Source organism: Rhinoraja longicauda, chromosome 20 (assembly GCF_053455715.1).
Source record: "Rhinoraja longicauda isolate Sanriku21f chromosome 20, sRhiLon1.1, whole genome shotgun sequence".
In the NCBI taxonomy this organism is placed as follows: Eukaryota; Metazoa; Chordata; class Chondrichthyes; order Rajiformes; family Arhynchobatidae; genus Rhinoraja; species Rhinoraja longicauda.
The window spans coordinates 14,550,475-14,573,962 of NC_135972.1; the positions used below are offsets into that span (position 1 = coordinate 14,550,475).

A 23,488-nucleotide genomic window follows, 5' to 3' on the forward strand; every position below is an offset into this window, starting at 1 on the left:
GCAATGTTTAAGAAACATTTAGGCGGGCACATGGAGAGGGCAGGTTTAGAGGGATGTGGGCCGAACGCAGGCAGGTGGGACGAGAAACGAAGGGGCGTATCGGTCGGTGTGGGCAGAGGGGCCTGATTCCACGCTTTGTGACTCTATGACTCCAAATGGATGGTCCCCGAAGACCAGACGCACCAACGTACATCTCTCAGCGGCGTGCGTCTGTGCGCGACTGTGGTGAGACCCACCGCCAGGCACTATTGGGGCCTCGTTTGCAAGCACCCGATCCTCTCCAGTCCACTTAGGTAGAAATGAACTAATTATCCTGATGGGGAAGGGGAACCCAGTGGCTACACACCAGGGAAAGCGGTCATTAACATTCACAAGCCGACAAGACAAATGGGCTGCTATTATTCCACAATACATGTACAGCTGGGCCGCACAGTTACAGCAGCACATTAGCCTCAACCAAATGCAAATGGTATTATCAACTCACAGTGTTTAGAGAACACCTTCACCCACCCAACTGGGGGTGGGGGTGGGGGGGAGGGGGGGGGGGGTGGCGGGGGGAGTATAACATTATATCAAGATTTAATGATAAGGAAAGAGACAAATTCTGATCATAATCACCATCACTGCCATCATCTGACCTTCTGCCGACCTAATGCTCCAATAATGGAGAGTTTCGTACAGACCAAATGTTGTTAATTATCTCTTTTAGAGAGGGGCCCCTGTTCGTAGGTTGTGACCGTATCACAAACCCCGGCGGGCGGAACCTCCATCTTCGCCGTTACCCGATCTCCGACTTTCATTTGATCGCAGAGTAACAAGAGTTAAAGTCCCCGCTCCACTGGTGCTCGAGGTGGAAGGTGGGCGACGTTTCCAGCGAGCGTTAGTTCGGAGCGGTCCCTTGCCCGTAACTCTGTACCTCGGCATAAAGTCAATCCCGCCCTCCGGGGTCAAACGCACAAATAACGTGGAGGCCACAGTCTCACAAAGAACAATTAGGCAGGAAATGAGTAATTTCCAAGAACATCCATTACATGACTAAGTACATATTTAAACCTCATCCAAATGAGCAAGCAGCAGGCATGGAGGCACTGTCGGTGTACGTATGGCTATTATCCAAGAGATAACAGAGGGACGGTGATATTGCTGGATATTACTGAATGCCTTGGCTTCACCATATAGTTTAGTTGAGAGATACAGGGCAGAATCAGACCCTTCGGCCTACCAAGTCCGCGCCGACCATCAATCCCCCGTACAGTAACACAAACCTACACACACCACGGACAATTTACAATTTTTACTGAAGCCGATTAACCTACAAACCTGTAATTCTTTGGAGTGTGGGAGGAAACGGGAGCACCCAGGGAAAACCCACGCAGGTCACGGGGAGAACGTACAAACTCCGTGCAGGTAGCACCCGTGGTCGGGATCGAACCTGGGTGTCCGGTGCTGTAAGGCGGGAACTCTGCCGCTGTGCCACCGTGCCGCCCCAAATCTCTCTGCATTGGATGAGCAACGAGTCTCATAGTTGGCCATTAGGATGGCAAGATTGCTAAATGCTGGCGTTTGGTAAAATACATGAATCATCATTCATATTCACATGCAAAGCCCAGATGGTATCAGACTGGCTACATCCTGATGGGAGTCAAAAATAAACTTAATGTCATCTTAATTCAGTTAAATGTCTAGCAGTTGTTATCTTTTGTCTGATATGTGCACGCAAACCACGACGTACCATAATGTAATATTAATCTGTGTCTAGTTCACAACTGGGCAAACACAACTTTAACTTCCCACAGCAAAGCACAAAGTGGTGAAGTAACTCAGTGGGTCAGACAGCATCTGTGGGCAGAATGAACAGGCGATGTTTCGGGTCGGGAGGTTTTAAGTTAGAGGCAGGAAACATGTTCCCAATGTTGGGGGAGTCCAGAACAAGGGGCCACAGTTTAAGATGAGGAAAAACTTTTTCAGTCAGAGAGTTGTGAATCTGTGGAATTCTCTGCCTCAGAAGGTAGTGGAGGCCAATTCTCTGAATGCATTCAAGAGAGAGCTAAATAGAGCTCTTAAGGATAGCGGAGTCATGGGGTACGGGGAGAAGGCAGGAACGGGGTACTGATTGAGAATGATCAGCCATGATCACATTGAATGGCGGTGCTGGCTCAAAGGGCTGAATGGCCTCCTCCTGCACCTATTGTCTATTGTCTATTGTAAGTTCCCACGGTTTGGAGGGATCAGCAAATCTACTTATCACTTCAAATCAGACATTTGAGAAACTTGAATGTCTCTTGAATGTCTATTAGACTTTTGCCTCCAGCAACATCATTTTAAGAGTCAAACTGTCTCAGGAGCAGAAACACCTCTGACATCAGTCCTGCAATTGGTGTTTTCTACTACAAGAAGGTCGCCTACACCATGGCACAGCGGTAGAGTTGCTGCCTAACAGCACCAGAGTACCGGGTTTGATCCCGACTACGGGTGCTGTCCGTAGGGAGTTTGTACCTTCTCCCTATGACCGATTGGGTTTTCTCCGGTTTCCTCCCACGTGCCAAATTAACGTACATGTTTGTAGGTTAACTTGGCTTGGGTATTAATTGAAAATCGTCCCTCGTATGTAGGATAGTGTTAGTGTACGGGGATCGCTGGTCGGTGCGGACTCAGTGGGCCGAAGGGCCTGTTTCCACGCTGTATCTCTAAACTCAGCTCTGGGGCCTTTGGCTCCCAAATGGCATTGGGATCTCCTATCCAAATGATCCGTGGCATTTTCTCCCTCACCGCCCTGGGACAACCAATATTACTTTAAAAGCAGAGCCGTTGAAGCCCTGCCCTGCCACTCTCACTGGTTAGGCTCAGCGTCATCCCCCTTGTGGACCCCCAGAGTGATTGCTTGGTTGGTGAAAAGGCCGCAGCCACCATCGTAATGAAGTGCAAACATATAAGATCCCAAGGGCACACAATCTCATATGTTCATAAGTGATAGGAGCAAAATGAGGCCATTCGGTCCATCAAATCTACTCCGCCATTCAATCATGGCTGATCTATCTTTCCCTATCAACCCCATAACTCCCGCCTTCTCCCCATAACACCTGACATCTGTACTAATCCGCTCACAGCGGCGGCGCAGCGGTAGAGTTGCTGCCTTCCAGCGAATGCAGCGCCGGACACCCGGGTTCGATCCCGACTACGGGTGCCGTCTGTACGGAGTTTGTACGTTCTCCCCGTGACCTGCATGGGTTTTCTCCGAGATCTTCGGTTTCCTCCCACACTCCAAAGACGGACATGTTTGTAGGTTAATCGGCTTGGTAAATGTAAAAATTGTCCCTAGTGTGTGTAGGATAGTGTTAATGTGCGGGGATCGCTGGGCAGTGCGGACACGGTGGGCTGAAGGGCCTGTTTCTGCGCTGTATCTCAAAACTAATCAAGAATCTATGCTTTAAAAATGTCCATTGACTTGGCCTCCACAGCCTTCTGTGGCAATGAATTCCACAGGTTCACCGCCTTCTGACTGAAGAAATTCCTCTTCATCTCTTTTCTAAGGTACATCTGTGAATCCGGGTCTCTGGCACTGTAAGATCTGTCCCCTCCATCCCCACAATGCCCTGTGTGAACCCCCACCCCCACCCTGAAAGCAATCTGTCCCAAACACTGAGCCAAGCCCAGCCGACAAGGAGTACACAATGCGTCCATCACACCAAGCCAGCCCGACGGTTCATCGCTGTTTCCTTGGAGACATGATGGTACATGAGGAGCTTGACCCAATTAGCACATTGGATGTATTCAACCAAGATTAAACACCACATAAATCCGGTGGGGGTTTTTAGTGTTTTTTTTTAGTTTAGTTTAGTTTAAACAATAGACAATAGACAATAGGTGCAGGAGGAGGCCATTCGGCCCTTCGAGCCAGCACCGCCATTCAATGTGATCATGGCTGATCATTCTCAATCAGTACCCCGTTCCTGCCTTCTCCCCATACCCCCTGACTCCGCTATCCTTAAGAGCTCTATCCAGCTCTCTCTTGAATGCATTCAGAGAATTGGCCTCCACCGCCTTCTGAGGCAGAGAATTCCACAGATTTACAACTCTTTGACTGAAAAAGTTTTTCCTCATCTCAGTTCTAAATGGCCTACCCCTTATTCTTAAACTGTGGCCCCTTGTTCTGGACTCCCCCAACATTGGGAACATGTTTCCTGCCTCTAACGTGTCCAACCCCCCAATAATCTTATACGTTTCGATAAGATCTCCTCTCATCCTTCTAAATTCCAGTGTATACAAGCCTAGTCGCTCCAGTCTTTCAACATATGACAGTCCCGCCATTCCAGGAATTAACCTAGTAAACCTACGCTGCACGCCCTCAATAGCAAGAAGATCCTTCCTCAAATTTGGAGACCAAAACTGCACACAGTACGCCAGGTGCAGTCTCAATAGGGCCCTGTACAACTGCAGAAGTTTAGAGATACAGCGTGGAAGACAGGCCCTTCGGCTCACCGAGAACACGCCGACCAGTGATCACCCCGTACACTAACACTATCCCTCACACACTAGGTGTGTGTTATTTTCTAACAGTCGAACCAAGCCAATAAACCTGAAATAACTGCACGTCTTTGGAGTGCGGGAGGAAACCGGAGACACCGGACAAAACCCACGCAGGTCACAGGGAGAACGTACAAACTCCGTACAGGCAAGCACCCGTAGTCAGGATCGAACCCAGGTCTCTGGCGCTGTAAGGCAGCAACTCTACCGCTGTGCCACCGTGCCACCATGGATGAGCGAGAGGTGAGCAAATGCACGCTGGATTGAAGTGCTGTCACACGACAGGCTTACGATGCAAGGCTCAGACCCAGACTAGAGCAGGGCGATTTATCAATGCTGTGTGCTGCAGGGTGGTTACTTCAGATCTCTCCAGTTGACTATTGACAAGCCACAAACTCCTCTTATTCCCACTGTTCCTGTCACAGGGTGAGCAGCAATGACAGCAACTCAACGCAAGCCACTTTTAGCCAAGAAACAAGTTTGTCGTTAGATCACAATGGGCATTGCTGGGTGAAGGAGAGTATAAGCTGACAACAACAGTTATAATGGGGAAAACATGATTATTGTAGCACATCAACAGATACTGATATATCAACAGGGCATTATACACCGACAGCTACCCAATACGTACTATCTGGCTGACCGGCCTTTCAGGTGGAGATAAAAGATGGCACGGCAATATCTTTGAAGAAAAAAAGCATTGAATTTATCCCTCGTGTTCTGGCCAACATTGACCACTCAGCTAACAATACTAATCCTCTGGCCACCACCACGTAAGTGTTTGTGGGGTCTTGCTTTGTGAACATGCCCACTGGCACAGCTGGTAGAGCTGCAGCCTCACATTGCCAGAGATCCCAGTCCGATCCACACCTTGGATGTCCTATTTGTGGAGTTTGCACATCCTTCCTGGGACCGTGTGGGTTTCCCCCCACGTCCCAGTGATGGCCGGTCTGCAGGTTAATTGGCCACTGTAAAACAAATGCCCCCAGTATGTAGGAAGCGGATGAAAAATCGAGATAACATCAAAGTAGTGTGGACTGATGATCGATGGTCAGCGTGGGCTCGGTGGTTCTGAAGGTCCTGTTTCAATGCCATATCTCTAAACCAAACTAAATTAGTTGGCTCGCTTCCAAATTTATAGCAGTGACTACACCATAAAATATGGCAACTTGTTATGCGTGAGTTATGTAAAAAAGAATCTCACTCTACAGTGCACATATGATAATGAAGAACCATTGAACCAAGAGGTCCATGTGCTGTGAGCTCTTTGGATAGGACTCTGGGGATTTCCATGGCACCAAAGATGATGGACCTTAAATATGCAGAGAAATTGGAGAAGATAGGGAGGCAACCGAGCTGCTTTAAGATCATGGGGTGTTTTAATTAAGAACGTTTTGCGTATCTAATAGATGCAGATCTGATTTGATTTTCAGAACACAACAGGTGGATGAGAATTCAATTGAACCACAGCTCGCCAGTCAACAACATCATATTACAGAAAACAGCCAGATAACTTACTTAAAGAGCATGCAAGGACTCTTTAACACCCGGAGAGTTACTCTGAATAAATTTAAAAACCTGTTAAAAGGCAGTTTGGCAGCTTATCTGGTCCAAGTACTATATTGGGGGGAAACTATATAAAGAAACAATCATACTCTCTGAAACCATGGACTCATAGAAACATAGAAACATAGAAAATAGGTGCAGGAGTAGGCCATTCGGCCCTTCGAGCCTGCACCGCCATTCAATATGATCATGGCTGATCATCCAACTCAGTATCCTGTACCTGCCTTCTCTCCATACCCCCTGATCCCTTTAGCCACATGGGCCACATCTAACTCCCTCTTAAATATAACCAATGAACTGGGCTCAACTACCCTCTGTGGCAGAGAATTCCACAGATTCACCACTCTCTGTGTGAAAAAACCTTTCTCATCTCGGTCCTAAAAGACTTCCCCCTTATCCTTAAACTGTGACCCCTTGTTCTGGACTTCCCCAACATCGGGAACAATCTGCCTGCATCTAGCCTGTCCAACCCCTTAAGAATTTTGTACGTTTCTATAAGATCCCCCCTCAATGTTCTAAATTCCAGCGAGTACAAGCCGAGCCTATCCAGTCTTTCTTCATAGGCAAGTCCTGCCATCCCAGGAATCAATCAAGACTCCAACTTGGATGCATGAACAAAATAAAATGATAACCAATTGGCTGGCTCTAACTGCTTCTGTGTCCACTTTCTAACCAATGTTGGTGGTCGATGCATAACCAATGGAAAGAAGAAATAATTCAGGAGGCAAGGTAAGGTAGGAAGAGTGAAATTCATTTTTGTGTACAGTTCCGTACAAGTGTCACTGTACATACGCACTTAGATACATCTTGGATAAGCATCTCAGACACAGTTCAAGTGTATAGTCGTAGTACACTGAGACAGGACACAGGGTAAATCTCCTCAAGGTATGCCTACTTTAAAGAAGTTCTCCTCCTCTCTCCAACGAGAGTTCTGCAACAGCCTCTCTCGCTGCTCCCCCTCAGTGATTCCCCCTGCACTCCAGCTCCACGAACACGTTTTAACCCAGACTCGCAACATCTGCTTTGATCTGTTGTTTTCACACCTTACAATCTCTTTGTACCCTTCTTGTCGCTCCAGTTTTCCTCTCCTCCGACTCTCAATTTGAAGAAGGGTCTCGACCCGAAACGCCACCTATTCCTTCTCTCCAGAGATGCTGCCTGACCTGCTGAGTAACTCCAGCATTTTGTGTCTAACTTTGGTGTAAACCGGCATCCGCAGTTCCTTCCCACACAGTGTATCGAGTCGCCAGATTTGGTGTCATTTTCAAGTCCCAGTTGTCGTAAGTGCAGGGTTCTTGACCTGGCCATGAAGGCCCATTGTCCTGGTGGCATTGCAGGGTCGGCCTGGCTAAGCATAGCTAAGCGTAGCCGTGGTGTCCTCCGCCGCTCCTACGCTGCTGTGGGCCGCGTGCGGTCCACGTGCTCGGCCTCTTGGTGGGGCGCCCTGTTCAGCCGAGTCCCAGGCTGCTGCAGGGCCTCCAGCCACCTGTAGTTCCTATGATCTCCCATTCACCTACCCAGTTCCCTTTGGTACGGTTTGCTCTGACTCAAAATTCTAATGAAGTCACGGAAGGCTGAGCTTGCTTTCGTCTCTGTAGGATTCGTCAAGTTAACTCCATCCTCGAGAACGGAAAGTCAAGGAGAATTCCCATTCCCATAATACTTGCCAGGAATACGCACGGAGGTCTGATGTGACAGCTTGGAAAGAGATTAAAGTCATAGGAAGGGAGCTGATTGGTTGATCAGAAGGCTTCAAACCCAAGTCCAATGTGTTAATTAATTGATCACAGGACATTGCAAATATCCTCAGTGCCTTTGGAAAATAGATCAGGGCAGTGAAGGAGCGGGTGAGAGAGGAGGTCAACTGGACCTTGGTGGCATCCAGCCACCCCGTCAGATAAAGTTCTACGTTAGTATTCCTAATAGGAATATAATGTTGCTCCACTTCAGACTGCAGCGAGGGTACAGTCACAGGGCGGGGGTAAGAGTATTGGCGTTGTCACTTTGCATCGCAACATTTGAGGTAACTTCTTAAATTGCCTCAATTAGTGCAGCGCCAACTACTCTCATAAAGCTCAACACCATCCAGAACAATGTGTGTAGGAAGGAACTGCAGATGCTGGTTTACACCAAAGATAGCTCTTATAGAAACATATAAAATTCTCAAGGGATTGGACAGGCTAGATGCAGGAAAAAAATTGTTCCCGATGTTGGGGGAGTCCAGAACCACAGTTTAAGAATAAGGGGTAGGCCATTTAGAACGGAGATGGGGAAAAAGTTTTTCACCCAGAGAGTTGTGAATCTGTGGAATTCTCTTCCACAAAAGGCAGTGGAGGCCAATTCACTGGATGTTTTCAAGAGAGAGTTAGATATAGCTCTTTGGGCTAACGGAATCAAGGGATATGGGGAGAAAGCAGGAACTGGGTACTGATTTTGGATGATCAGCCAATATCATATTGAATGGCGGTGCTGGCTCGAAGGGCCAAATGGCCTACTCCTGCACCTAAGGCAGAATGGTTTTTAGATAAGGAAGGGGGTGATAAGTTACTGTGGCTAGCAGGGAATTTGGTGTTGACATTACAATCAGATAATTCATGAACATATTAAATGCCAGAGCAGGCTCGAAGGGCCGAGTGGCCTACTGCTTTAATTCATATGTTGCATGAAGCTTGAATGGCTTTACTTTGTATCCCGTCTCCCTTGGCAGTGGCCCTGACTCATCCACAAGCTGCTTCACACTGGCTAGACGTCCCATTGATTTTACACCCCCTGATTCAACTACAGGAGATAGTTGTTTCAACCATCCACTGTTTTTGTTTTACCAAAAATAATTTTAATCAACTAATTACAAAAATACACACAAAATCACAAACAAACCCACCACCATCATACAAAATAAAGAAAATATTCTTAAATATTAAATCACTATTTCCCCATCGTTATTGAGGACACATTTCACCCCCCCCACGGGGCCCAGCAGTCCGGGAAATCTGGGACCCATGGACAGCACGTAGTCCCTCTCTAATAACACCTGGGCTCGGACGAAACCCCGGAAAAGGGGCAGGCAGCCGGCACGGGTGGAGCCCTGTATCGCCGGGTGCCATGACTCATGGATGGCCAGCTTGGCCAGGCCGAACCATCCCCTGCTGATGTGGAGACTGGTAAAAGTCAACCTCCCGACTGAGGAAAAGCCGGCAAACTTAAATAAACAGCAGACAAAAGCCAGCATGAATGTCTAGCTCCAGGACGTTAAAGAGTACAACTCTACTGTGGGAGATGGACACAAAATGCTAGAGTAACTCAGTGGGACAGGCAGCATCTCTGGAGAGAAGAAAGGGGCGACGTTTCGGGTCGAGACCCTTCTGCAGACTAGTTAGGGAAAAGGGAAACAAGAGGTATACACGAGGATATAGAGAGATAAAGAACAATGAATGAAATATATGCAAAAAAGTAATGATGATAAAGGAAACAGGCCATTGTTAACTGTTTGTTGGGTGAAAACGAGAGTGAATGAATAAGTTTATTGGCCAAGTATGTATACAAGGAATGTGCCTTGGTGCTCCGCTCACAAATGACAACACAAACATACAGTTAACAATTAAGAATAAAGCATAAACACATCAAAACAATAAGGATACAACATTACGGTCTAAACATGTGGGTGAAAATAAACCAGAGCAAAAAAGAGACAACAGACTTTGGTTATTGAGTAGAACAACTACTCGTGGAAAAAAGCTGTTTTTATGTCTGGCTGTGGCTGCTTTGACAGTCCGGAGTCGCCTTCCAGAGGGAAGTGCTTCAAAGAGTTTGTGGCCAGGGTGAGAGGGGTTGGAGATGATCTTGCCCGCTCGCTTCCTGGCCCTTGCAGTGTACAGTTCGTCAATGAGGGGAAGGTTGCAGCCAAAAGCTTGTGCTGTTGTGATATTGCAAGGACTACTTTGTTGTATCACAAGAGTTGGTTGGGGGATTGATAGAGAGAGAAGGAATGCCGTGGTTACTTGAAGTTAGAGAAATCAATATTCATACCACTGGGCTGTAAGCCCTACTCTGCTCTACTGTGGGAGGTAGGCTTGGAACAGACTGCAGAGAAACCTGAGTTTACCTCATTCACACAGTGGGGATCGTGTGGAAGAGATGCAGAAATCGCTGCCTGTGTTAAGAGTCCGGTATTTTTTTTACCCTGACAGCCCTGAACCTTGATCTCCCCAGCATGCAATATTCTGCATTGACATTTGACACTGTAATTTTTTGCAGCACTTCAGACGTTTTGCATCAAAAGGGCACATTTAGCCCGGCGTCAACGTGGGCCTTCCAGTCAAGTAACGGCAGAACTCAGTGAGAACCGCAGGCTGTGCAGGGAATCCAGGGCCGTAAACACAGTGTGCGGACTGCAGCCACATCTTTGTTTGCTTGTTTTGGACAGAGATCGAGCCTGAACTTCTGCCAAACCCATCAAGAACAGAAAGAGTCCAATTCACTGCTGACATTTTTATTCACTGCGAGCAGGGGGAATTTTTTAAAAAATGGATCAGCTTCAAGCCTCAGGTAAGATCGAAAATATGTCAGTTTGAACTCGCTAAGATCTGCAGGATGCAGGCCAGACCCAAGCCAACAAGGCTCATATTTAGTTTCATCCACACTTGACAGTGGGGAGAATCACAGGGTGTAAAACCAATGGAGACGACTGCCCAGCAGTGTGCAGTGGGCTTTTGGATGTGTAACTAGGGAGTGCCGGGATACAGAGGCAAGTTGTTCAAGCCTCACACAACAGATGAATATTAACAAAATGGACTGTGTATCCTGGTGTATGGACCCAGAACGACTGTGAATCTCAATGCCTGAACCCAGAACAACTGTGTATCCCGGTGTCTGTCTCCATAACGGGCTGTATATCTCAGTATCTGTACCCAGAATGACTATGTATCCCGGTGTCTGTATCCATAACGGGCTGTATATCTCAGTATCTGTACCCAGAATGACTGTGTATCCCGGTGTCTCTGTCTCCATAACGGGCTGTATATCCTGGTATGTGCACCAAGAACAACAGAGTATCTCAGTGCCTGAACCCTGAATGAATTATGTGATTATGTATCCTAGCGTCCTAACCCAGAACGACTGTGTGTCTTGGTGGCTGTATCATAACGGACTGTGTATCTCAGTATCTGTATCGAGAATGACTGTGTATCTGATGACTGTACCCAGAATTACTGTATCTCAGTGCCTATACCCAGAATGGTGCAGAACTAAGGTGTGTCTCAGTACCTGTACCCAGAACCACCATCTATCTCAGTGAACGAGTGTGCATTTCAGCGCCTGTACCTGGAACGACTAACTCTCAGCGTCTGTACCTGGAACGACAGTGTATCTCAGTTCCTGTACCCAGAACGACTGTACATCCTGATGTCTGTACCTAAAGCACACTGTACATCACAGTGTCAGTATCGAGAACGACTGTGTATCCTGATGACTGTACCCAGATGGCGCACTCTGTATCCCAGTGTCTGTACCCATAGTGGACCTTGTCTCTGTACTCCAGGGTTTGCTGCACACTAATATCTGTGCATCAATGGGGACTGTGGCTTCCTGTCGTAGTAGCCAAGAGTGGACTATATATCGATGTCTTAATAGCCCAAAGTGGATTATGTACCTCAGCCTATGTGACCTGGAATGAACCACCCTCTCTCTCTGCCTCCAGTGCCCATGCACAGTCCATGGCTACCAGAGCAGAACAAAATACCCCTGGTGTCCATGCCCAGAACTACCCGTGCACCTGTCTGTATACCGCAGAAAGGTTTCCACGCTCATTTCTATACTCTCAATGTACATCGTGTCAATTCTTAGCCCCTCAAAACTGACTGTGCTCCTGACTCTATACCCTGCAGTAACGATGTATCCCAATGTCAGTACCCTGAAGCCATGCACCACAGCAGGTGTGTACTGCTGAATGGACTAGAGATACCAATCAATTTGTTTTCCCAGCATCTAGACAAGCCACCTTGGGCCGCACAGTGGCCTGGCTGGTAGAGCTGCTGCCTCACAATGCCAGAGACACAATGCCAGAGACACAGGTTCGATCCTGACTTTGGGTGCTGTCTGCATGGAGTTTGCATGTTCTCCCTGTGACCCCGTGGGTTTTTTCCAGGTACACCAGTTCCCTCCCACATTGCAAAGGCATGAAGATTTGCAGGCTAATTGACCTCTGTAAATTGCCCGTAGTGTGTCAAAAGATCATAAGTTCTAGGAGCAGAATTAGGCCATTCGGCCCATCAAGTCTACTCCGCTGTTCTATCGTGGCAGATTTATCTATCCCTCTCAACCTTATTCTCCTGCCTTCTCCCTTGCAAAATAAAACACGTTCAGATGGGGGAGCATAGAACTAGTCTATGGGTGATCAATGGTCGGCGTGGATACGGTGGGCCGAAGGGCCTGTTTCCACGCTGTAACTCTAAACCATGCCTGAACCATCAAGGCACGAAAGGCGGCAGAACAAATGCAGGTCGATAGGTTCAGTATAGAAAACAATGGCTGGCATGGAGGTGGCAGGCTGAAAGGCCTGCTTCTGTGGTATACAACTCTGTATTCACGCCCCAGTATTTCCAAATCCTTCACTTTAATCTCTGATATCCTCCTGATTTACAACCAGCTTTCTCGTCATTAGGAGGGGCTCTCCAATGCTTAGTTCCTTTTTTGCTCATTATCGGATTTTTTAAAAAACTACTTACTTGATGGTTTTGGAAGCACTTCACGCTCATAGAACTAATATCCAGAAGACACAGACTTACGAATAATTGGCAACAAAAAAAAAAACCCATGAGGGAAATTAGATTGTGTTGGTATCAGTACATTGCCTGAAGGACTGGTGGAGCAGATTCAATAATAAGTTCCAAGAGGGAATTCAATAAGTATATTTTAAAAATCAGAAGGGCTGTGGGTAAAGGGATGAGGCGGGGTCTAATTGGACTGCTCTCTGAAAGAACAAGCACAATCCCAAAGGATGAAGCAGCCTGTGTCCAGCAGTGTTCTTCAGATTTACAATCCAATGCACTGCTGCGGCCTCCGTACCATCAAAGTACAGAAGCACAAGGGAGAATCAAAGAAATACTTACAGAAGTAAGGCTCTGCAGATGCACATAGATTGCGCAGACTGGCTCTTTATTCCAAAGCCTGACGTTGGTCTTCAATATTACCACCAGTTCTCCGACCAGTCTGATTGTCTCCGACTACATTTTATCCCTGTTTAAGAAAATAACTGCAGATGCTGGTACAAATCGAAGGTATTTATTTCACAAAATGCTGGAGTAACTCAGCAGGTCAGGCAGCATCTCAGGAGAGAAGGAATGGGTGACGTTTCAGGTCGAGACCCTTCCTCAGACACTACATTTTATCCCTGTTTGCTTTGTTGTTACCTTCTCCAGGCTAACAATGATCTATTCTACATTTTCCTTGATCGCCACCCCCTTTGTCCTGTTTTCACACCTTTCACTTCCTTATCTCTGTATCTCCCTCTCCCCTGACGTAAGTCTGAAGAAGTGTCTCGACCCGAAACGTCACCCATTCCTTCTCTCCGGAGATGCTGCCTGTCCCGCTGAGTTACTCCAACATTTTGTGTCTACCTTTTAGTTTAGATTTTAGATTTTTTTTAGATTTAGATTTATAGATACAGCGCGGAAACATGCCCTTCGGCCCACCGAGTCCGTGCCGCCCAGCGATCCCCACACATTAACAGTATCCTACACACACTAGGGACAATTTTTACATTTACCCAGTCAATTAACCTACAAACCTGTACGTCTTTGGAGTGTGGGGGGAAACCGAAGATCTCGGAGAAAACCCACGCAGGTCACGGGGAGAACGTACAAACTCCATACAGACGGCGCCCGTAGTCAGGATCGAACCCGAGTCTCCGGCGCTGCATTCGCTGTAAGGCAGCAACTCTACCGCTGCGCCACCGTTGCACAGCGACCAGCGATCCCCGCACATTAACACTATCCTACGCACACTCGGGACAATTTGCACTTACACTTATACCAAGCCAATTAACCTGCAAACCTGTACGTCTTTGGAGTCTGGAAGGAAACCGGAGATCCCGAAGAAAACAGAAGCTGAGGAAAGGTTATTGGCCTGAGAGATTAATCCTTATTCTCTTTTCAGTCACTACCTGACCTGTCGAGTATCTCCAGCATTTTCTGCTGCTATTCCAACAGTAATTCAATGGCTATAAAGTATTTCGAGCCACCCTGATCTCTTCAAAGTCACTTTAGAAATGGAAATCCTTCTTTGTCTTTTATCAATTCAAAGACACCAACCAACAGATGTGGCTACAAAGGAGCAATTGAAGGAAAATAATCTCCTGCTGCAGAACTCATCCAAGAATTGAACCCACGTCGCCTTCAGTTAAATATTATGTTAGGTGACTGATCCTTCGGTAAAATGAGGCCGGTACAGTTACACAGATAGACACAAAATGCTGGAGTAACCTAGCACGGACAGGCAGCATCTCTGAAGAGATGGGTGACGTTTCGGGTCGAGATCCTTCTTCAGACTGAGAGTCAGGGGAGAAAGAGGGAGTCTGGAGATATGAAAGGGTAAGGTGTGAAAACGACAGAGCCGAAGACCTGCTGGGCTGGGTATAAATGCGAGCTCTTCACACAGTTTGTGCTCAGGCAAGGTACATTCCCGGCCTTCGTGCACAGACAGTCCCTGAGTGCGAGCCAGGAGAGAAGATTTTCCGTTCATTTTGCAGTCAGCCCTATGACAGCCCGCACTGGATTTATCACTAATATTAACATGTTGCAGCTGCCAAGGGAAAGTTGGGAGAACATAAAAAGACAATTCATTACACTGCCAGCCTCCTTTACTTTCGACATACAGCGCCGAAACAGGCCCTTCGGCCCACCGAGTCCCTGTCGACCAGCAATCACCTCCTATTCTATCCTAGGCACTAGGGACAATTTATAATTTTGCCGAAGCCAATTAACCTATAAACCTAGGCGTCTTTGGAGTGTGGGAGGGAATCCGGAGCACCCGGAGAGAACCCATGCGGTCGCAGGGAGAACGTACAAACTCCGTACAGACAGCACCCGTAGTCAGGATCGAACCCGGGTCACCGGCGCTTAGAAGGACATCTTGTCTGACGTTTGCCTGTGTTTGACTCATATTCCGCTGAACCTTTCCTATCCAGGTACCGTCTGCACAGATCTAACCCAGGGAGCACAAATGATTGCTGCCCCATGCATCGAGAAAGATCCCAGTGACACGTGAAGAATGCTGAAGAATAGATCTACAGGCCCACATTTAAAGGCAACTCACACCACACAATCAGATGTCAGCTGTGGCATCGTAGGGGGTACTTGCCACTGCGTCAGATGGATATCACAAATCAGCGTTGCCTGGTATTTATAAGTCAGCACCTGCTCTATTTGGCTCTGTGTCCCACATCACACACTCAACCAGACTCTTCCCTTCACCACTGATAGTTGCGCCCATGGAGATTGTGGCTTTTGGATGTTCAGCCGGGACCATGTCATATCATATCATATCATATCATATATATACAGCCGGAACAGGCCTTTTCGGCCCACCAAGTCCGTGCCGCCCAGCGATCTCCGTACATTAACACTATCCTACACACACTAGGGACAATTTTTACATTTACCCAGCCAATTAACCTACATACCTGTACGTCTTTGGAGTGTGGGAGGAAACCGAAGATCTCGGAGAAAACCCACGCAGGTCACGGGGAGAACGTACAAACTCCTTACAGTGCAGCACCCGTAGTCAGGATCGAACCTGAGTCTCCGGCGCTACATTCGCTGTAAAGCAGCAACTCTACCGCTGCGCTACCGTGCCGCCATGTGTGTCCCAAGAAGACCGAAGAAAGTCAGGCGTCTAGAGCGTTTAATTGACAACAGAACAGTCAAATTCTTACTTACAGCAGCTTAACAGGCCCTGATACGTATTGCACACAAAATATATTTATTTTTTTAAATTCAATAAATTAATAACCATAATACTAGTGCAACATAGAGAAAATCGAAGTCCATAGAAATTCAGTGTTGGAAGGAACTGCCGATGCTGGTTGAAACCAAACATAGACACAAGATGCTGGAGTAACTCAGCGGGACAGGCAGCGTCTCTGGAGAGAAGGAATGGGTGACGTTTGGGGTCGACACCCTTCTTCAGTCTGAAGAACTGAAACGTCACCCATTCCTTCTCTCCAGAGATGCTGCCTGTCCCCCTGAGTTAATCCATAGAAACTCAGAGTTGGTGAGGATAGTGCTATTCAAGAGCAATGCTGGGAAAAGGTGATTCTTGAACCTGGTGGCCACGGTTTTCACGCACCTGTGCCTTATTTCTGATGTTAAGGCAAATTGAGACTGTGGCCAGGATGTTGTGAGACTTGGCTGCCTGTTTGAGGCAGCACCTCCCTAAGATCCCTTTGCTGGTGGGAAGTGAGTACCTGAACCACTAGTGTAAGAAAATAACTGCAGATGCTGGTACAAATCGAAGGTATTTATTTCGCAAAATGCTGGAGTAACTCAGCAGGTCAGGCAGCATCTCAGGAGAGAAGGAATGGGTGACGTTTCGGGTCGAGACCCTTCTTCAGACTGAAGAAGGGTCTCGACCTGTCCCACTAGTGTACTTATTTCCAGAGTCTAGGACTAGAGGTCACAGCCTCAGAATTAAAGAATGTTATTTTGAGGAAGGAGACGAGGAGAAATTTCTTTAGTCAAAGGGTGGTGAAACTGTGGAATTCTTTGCCACAGAAGGCTGTGGAGGCCAAGTCAGTGGATATTTTTAAGGCAGAGATAGTGATTAGTACAGGTGTCAGAGGTTATGAGGAGAAGGCAGGAGAATGGGGTTGAGAGGGATAGATGGGTGAGCCACGATTGAATGGCGGAGTAGACTTGATGGGCCGAATGGCCTAATTCTACTCCTACCACTTATGACCTTATGACCATATGCTGAACTAAGCAGTGTCTACCACTCTCTGTAATTTCCTTTGTCCTTGGGCATCCGAGTTATTATCCCAGGCAGTAGGTAGGGAGATAGACACAAAATGCTGGAGTAACTCAGCGGGACAGGCAGCGTCTCTGGAGAGAAAGAATGGGTGACGTTTCGGGTCTGAAGGAGGGTCTCGACCCAAAACGTCACCCATTCCTTCTCTCCAGAGATGCCGCCTGTCCCAATGAGTTACTCTAGCATTTTGTGTCTCATCTTCGATTTAAACCAGCATCTGCAGTTCCTTCCTACATAACAGGTACGGAGGGTCGGCTTGTGTTCCGACCAATACTTAAAGCAGATCATCGAGACGATTTCACTTTGCCATCTCAGTGTGATCCTCCTGGGAATAAACTACCTGCCGTGTTTCCAACATCACAAGACCGATTGCACTCCAGAAGTGCTTTGTTGGTTGTTAAGGGCTATAACAAGTCAATGTTATTCCTAGCACAGTGAGCGTAGCTGGCACCATGGAAACATGGTTATCTATAGACCGAGTGGTCTGGATACTGGGGTGCAATCAGTAGGCAGCACACACACTTGACGTTAGTGGACACAATATGCGAAGTGCTGTCTCTTTGCAACTGGAGTGAAGCATTTTTCCAGGAAACGGGTTTCCTAATAAATGGGGAGATGACATCAAATTTTAATTACAGGAACTCCTCTTCCTTTGAAGAACCTACTGGAACGTGGGATCAGAACTAGCACATCTGCCCATTGTGCTATGACAGAGCTGTCTTGCAGCTGGTCTGGAGACTAATCGGAAAGCAGTATAACATCTCACTTAATCCATTTTTTCTCCCCCTTTTTTACTTAATTGTGCTAATGTTATAATATGATGCGCTATTATAAGAGATGAAGCAGCATGTCAGAAGCCATTCACGCAGGGGAGGCACAGTGACTATTAAGTATGTAATTTGGATATGGAAATGTCATGGTCACAGTACTGGACTATCAGCTCAGCTCACGTTTCACCGTGCCAAACCAGATTACATTGAATAAACCTTGTCATTTGTGAACTGGCCTCAACGTGTCAGCATGGCCTTTGGCGAATTGAAGGAAAGAGCGTTTCAAGATGAAGGCATTTGAAGACTTGGTGCAAAAGTCCTGAACCCTGCACCGACCGGCACGGTGGCGCAGCGGTAGAGTTGTTGCCTGACAGCACCGGGGACCCGGGTTCCATCCTGACTACAGGTGCTGTCTGTACGGAGTTTGTACGTTCTCCCCGTCACCCGCGTGGGTTTTCTCCGAGATCTTCGGTTTTCCCCCCACACTCCAAAAATGTACAGGTTTGTAGGTTAATTGGCTTGATACAAATGTAAATTGTCCCTAGTGTGTGTAGGGCAGTGTCAATGTGCAGAGATCGCTGGTCGGTGGGCACTTGGCGGATCGAAGCCCCCTGTTTCCGCGCTGTGTCTCTAAACTAAAAACGAAACTATTAGACGCCAGTGATCCTTGAGCTCCTACATGCTTCTATCACCTGGACGATCTTCAACTGTCAACAGCCATCTCAACGCGCTGGAAAAATATTACCAGTGCTGTGAAATATTACCAGAGTTGTGAATCTGTGGCATTCTCTGCCTCAGAAGGCAATGGAGGCCAATTCTCTGGAAGCTTTCAAGAAAGAGTTAGATAGAGCTCTTAATGATAGTGGAGTCAAGGGATATGGGGAGAAGGCAGGAACGGGGTACTGATTGTGGATGATCAGCCATGATCACATTGAATGGCAGTGCTGGCTCAAAGAGCCGAATGGGCAACTCCTGCACCTATTGTCTATTGTCTATTGCTTTCACCAAATCCTCCAACGTCGCTGGAAAGATAGCGAAACAATGTCAGCATCATCGCCCGTGCCAACATCTCCACGACTAATTGCACTCGATCGGTGACACTGGGCAAGCCACCTCGTTCACATGCCTGACTCCTGAAACTGGTACCCTACCCAAGCTCTGTGATGGGAAGAGATTATAAGGTGAACAGAATGTGTGCTCAACACCTCCTTGAACAAATGAGCACCAACTTCTGGGAATTTCTGTCCCGTGACCGCTCAAAGTAAAGAAGAACGATCACTTGCGATGGCATCGAGAACCTGGAGCACAAACATAGTCCAGCAAGGATGTCAGAGGGAGCGGCCACTTCACAATTTACTCACATGACAACCCTACTGGCTTCCTCCTGTGGAAGAGTCCCCGCAGCTCCCACGTTCACCACTAGAGCCCAGAAACTCAGTGTGGAGGGACCGACTGAGACAAAGATGGTCAGGTGACAATTAAACTGAACCGAAGATAGACACAAATGCTGGAGTAGCTCAGCGGGACAGGCAGCGTCTCTGGAGAGAAGGAATGGGTGACGTTTCGGGTCGAGACCCTTCTTCAAGCTGAACCAACGAGTGCCGTGGCAGCGGACTGAGTTGAGGAAATGAGTACAAGGGGCAAGACTGAGCTGGTCTTTCTCCAGTTATCTAGCAGGGTTCCACAGGAACTGGTGCTTGGGGGCCAGACATTTGCAATCTCATTTGATGATTCAGCAGAAGACAACAAATGCAACATTTCCAAGCTTGCTGATGACACAAAACTAAGTGGGATGTGGCCATAAAGCACCATTGAACGAACATGAATAGTGATACAGATGCAAAGACATCAAGACGTGATAGGATGGTCCACTGACCTCCATCTCAAACAGCAAACACTTCGCACTTTGCTTCTTTTATCCATTCTAAATTAACGCTGATCATTTGAATGAATTTAAAGGATAAGAGTTTTTATATAAAATTATTATTTTTTTTCAATATAATTGTACGGTCAGCTTTATTTCTCGTTTTAAAACAAAATGTGTTTCGAATTGTCTTTGTTCCTCGGACACACATGGAATCAATGGAAATGCCTTCTGAGCCCAAGGACTCAGTAGGTTATTGGAGAGGCCTGGACTCCGGGCCTCAACAGCAGCAGCCTGAGGCCTAGCTGCTATTCTTTGCCCCATCCACATTGCTGTCATCTGCAGCAACACCTCTGAGACACTGGGAGCTGTCCAGCCGCGGGGATCCTGCAGGAGGCGATGGCGAGCTGGGAGCCAGGTGAAGATCAATACAAGGGCTGGGAGAAGTGGGCGGGGGGGGGGGGGGTGCGTGGGTGGGGGGGGGGGGAGTAGGCCCATTCACTTCATATCCATTGCTGGTGAAAAGCCAAGATCAGATAAGTCGGAGCCTCTGCCTGACTAACCTTCACGTGCCACGAAGCAGTGTGCGGCTGGCTGAGAGTGGCCAGATCAGAAGAAAAACCATCTTCTGCACAGAAAAAAAAAGCCGACTCCATCGACAATAACATGAACTAACACGCAAGGACTTCCTCCTGAACTCTCCCACTTCAATAAAAAAGCCAGCTGTTGGCCGTTCCTGAGGCACACAGAGCACATTTCATCCTGAGAGCACTTTGAAAGCATTTCCTGAAAGACCCTTTGAAACCCAGCTGGACAAAGGGGCCCTCCAGCAATGTGGTCCAATCAAGTGGAGTGGCTCGGCAGACAGGCACAATGCGTCTCACATTAATGTTCAAAGCCAGCGGTCGAGGAGGCAGGTACTCTGAGTGGGAATATCCTCTGATTGGATCAGACAAGCGTTGCTTTTATTATTTTTCTCCCCCCCCCCCCCCCCCCCCGTCCCGGTAGGAAATGCTGTTAGCAAGACGTGTGGGAGAGGGGAAAAGGTAGACGAGATAAATGCACAGACTGTCCATTTTAGGACTGCGTTCGGAGGCCAAGAATAAAGAGATCCTGGATCCCTTTTCCGTAAAGTTATTAACCTTCGTGGCGCGGGCGTTGTTGGCGAGGCCAACAGTTACTGCTCATCCCTGGCTGCCTAGGAGAAGCTCGGGGGCCACTTCCCTCTTCTCCTGCCTTCCACGGAGTGAAGGTGCTCCCACAGCACTGATATCACATCAGATATCATATCATATCTGGAGGTCACAGCCTCAGAATTAACGGACTTTCCTTTAGGAAGGAGATGAGGTGGAATTTAGGAAGGAGATGAGGAGGAATTTCTTTACCCAGATGGTAGTGAATCTGTGGAATTCATTGCCACAGAAGGCTGTGGAGGCCTTCAAAGGATATTTTCAAGGCAGAGATGGATATTCTTGATTAGTTACGGGTGTCAGGGGTGATAGGGAGAAGGCAGGTGAATGGGGTTCGGTGGGAGAGATAGATCAGTCATTATTGAATGGCGTTGTCGACTTGATGGGCCGAATGGCCTAATTCTGCCACTATCACATATGACTTTATGATGGATATCTGGGGGCTTCTGACGGGACAATTCAGCCTGGTTCATAAGTCATAGGAGCAGAAGTGGGTCATTTCCATGCTGTATCTTTCAATTAAACCCTCCATCAATACATTGAAGGATTCTTCAAAAATTAAACTGATATCGCAAAGAAGGAACAATTATCTTCGTGGAAACTAGAGGATATTCTGGATCAAATGCAAATGCAACTTTTTGATGAGAAGAAGGGTTTTACCTAGAATAGACACAAAATGCTGGGGTAACTCAGCGGGTCAGACAGCATCTCTGGAGAAAAGGAATAGGTGATGTTTCGGATCGCATTTTGGACTCGTTTCAAGATGTTAAGTTAGGTTGATTGATCGGTGTGGGATTGATCGGCTGGAGTGGGGACAGGCCACGGTGAATCCAGACCCACAGCTGGGAGATGCAAGACAATGGGCAAAAGCTCCGAGGACCAATCTCATCGCCAACGCGCTTGGTCTGTGGCAACTTGGCCACAGTCCAAGGAAGAGGTCAGGGCTCCCACCACTCGTCCACCCCTGTGGTCAAAGTGGGCAGTGGGCAGCCTTGCCAATGACTCCCTCCCTGGGTCAAAGAGCCTGATGGCACTCAGTATAAGTACACGGGAAGGCCAACTACCCCGTGAAAGGCTCTCTACCAAGAACCAACACTTTACCTTAACTAAAAAGCCAAAGATACTTTTCAGATTAAAGCAGTAATCCGGAAGGCTCAACTGAGCTGAGGCAGGTGAGATCACTTTATCTTGGCATCATGTTCGACTTACAACACAGATATTGTGGGCCAAGGGGCTGTCCGATGTTCTATGTGACTACGCCAGGCCTGGAACCCATGATGACTGCACTCACCATCACTGGAGGCAAAGTGTGAGCAAACAAACCACAACCCACTGTTTGTCTGAATATTTAAAGTATAGGAACAACATGAAACTTCACATTAACTTTCTGTCGTCCTGAGACTGCAGCTCAAGAACACTCCTCCATTGCACATTGCAAAAGATGGACAGAAGGAGGCGTGACAGACCTCAGCACGATTGGTCTCCGATGTTTACAATCTCAGAGTTGAATCCAGAGTACCGTATCCCTCTTCATGGCAACACATACCGTGACAACTGGTTATTGTGGCAGTGCTGTCCACCCCAGTATTGTACCCCAGTGTTATACAGTGACAGACCCATCCCCACCGGCATTGTACCCCAGTGTTATACAGTGACAGACCGTCCCCTCTGGTATTGTACCCCAGTGTTATACAGTGACAGACCCATCCCCACCGGTACTGTACCCCAGTGTTATACAGTGACAGTCCCGTCCCCAATAGTACTGTACCTCAGTGTTACACAGTGACAGACTCGTCCTCATCGGTATTGTACCCCAGTGTTATACAGTGACAGACCCATCCCCACCGGTACTGTACCCCAGTGACAGACTCGTCTTCATCGGTACTGTACCCTAATGTTATACAGCGACAGACCCGTCCCTTCTGGTACTGTACCCCAGTGTTATAGAGCAACAGACCCATCCCCACCAGTACTGTACCCCAGTGTTATACAGTGAGAGACCCGTCCCCACTGGTACTGTACCCCAGTGTTATAGAGCAACAGACCCATCCCCACCCAGTACTGTACCCCAGTGTTATACAGTGACAGACCTGTCTTCCCCGGCACTGTACCCCCAGTGTTGACAGATCCTGTTCCCACCAGTACAGTATCTTAGGCAATAGACAATAGGTGCAGGAGAAGGCCATTCGACCCCTTCGAGCCAGCACCGCCATTCGATGTGATCATGGCTGATCATTCTCAATCAGTACCCTGTTCCTGCCTTCTCCCCATACCCCCTGACTCCGCTATCCTTAAGAGCTCTATCTAGCTCTCTCTTGAATGCATTCAGAGAATTGGCCTTCCACTGCCTTCTGAGGCAGAGGATTCCACAGATTTACAACTCTCTGACTGATAAAGTTTTTCCTCATCTCCGTTCTAAATGGCCTACCCCTTATTCTTAAACTGTGGCCCCTGGTTCTGGACTCCCCCGACATTGGAACATGTTTCCTGCCTCTAACGTGTCCAACCCCTTAATAATCTTATATGGGAGATTTTACCACAGTTTTATACAGCGA

At 47.6% G+C, this 23,488-nt stretch overlaps 1 protein-coding gene across 4 annotated transcripts in view; it reads right to left on the reverse strand.

The window, feature by feature from the left end:
* The window catches only part of hipk2 (homeodomain interacting protein kinase 2), a 197,757-nt gene that overhangs the window by 87,175 nt on the left and 87,094 nt on the right, over positions 1 to 23,488 (reverse strand). The gene's annotated exons all lie outside the window — the stretch shown is intronic.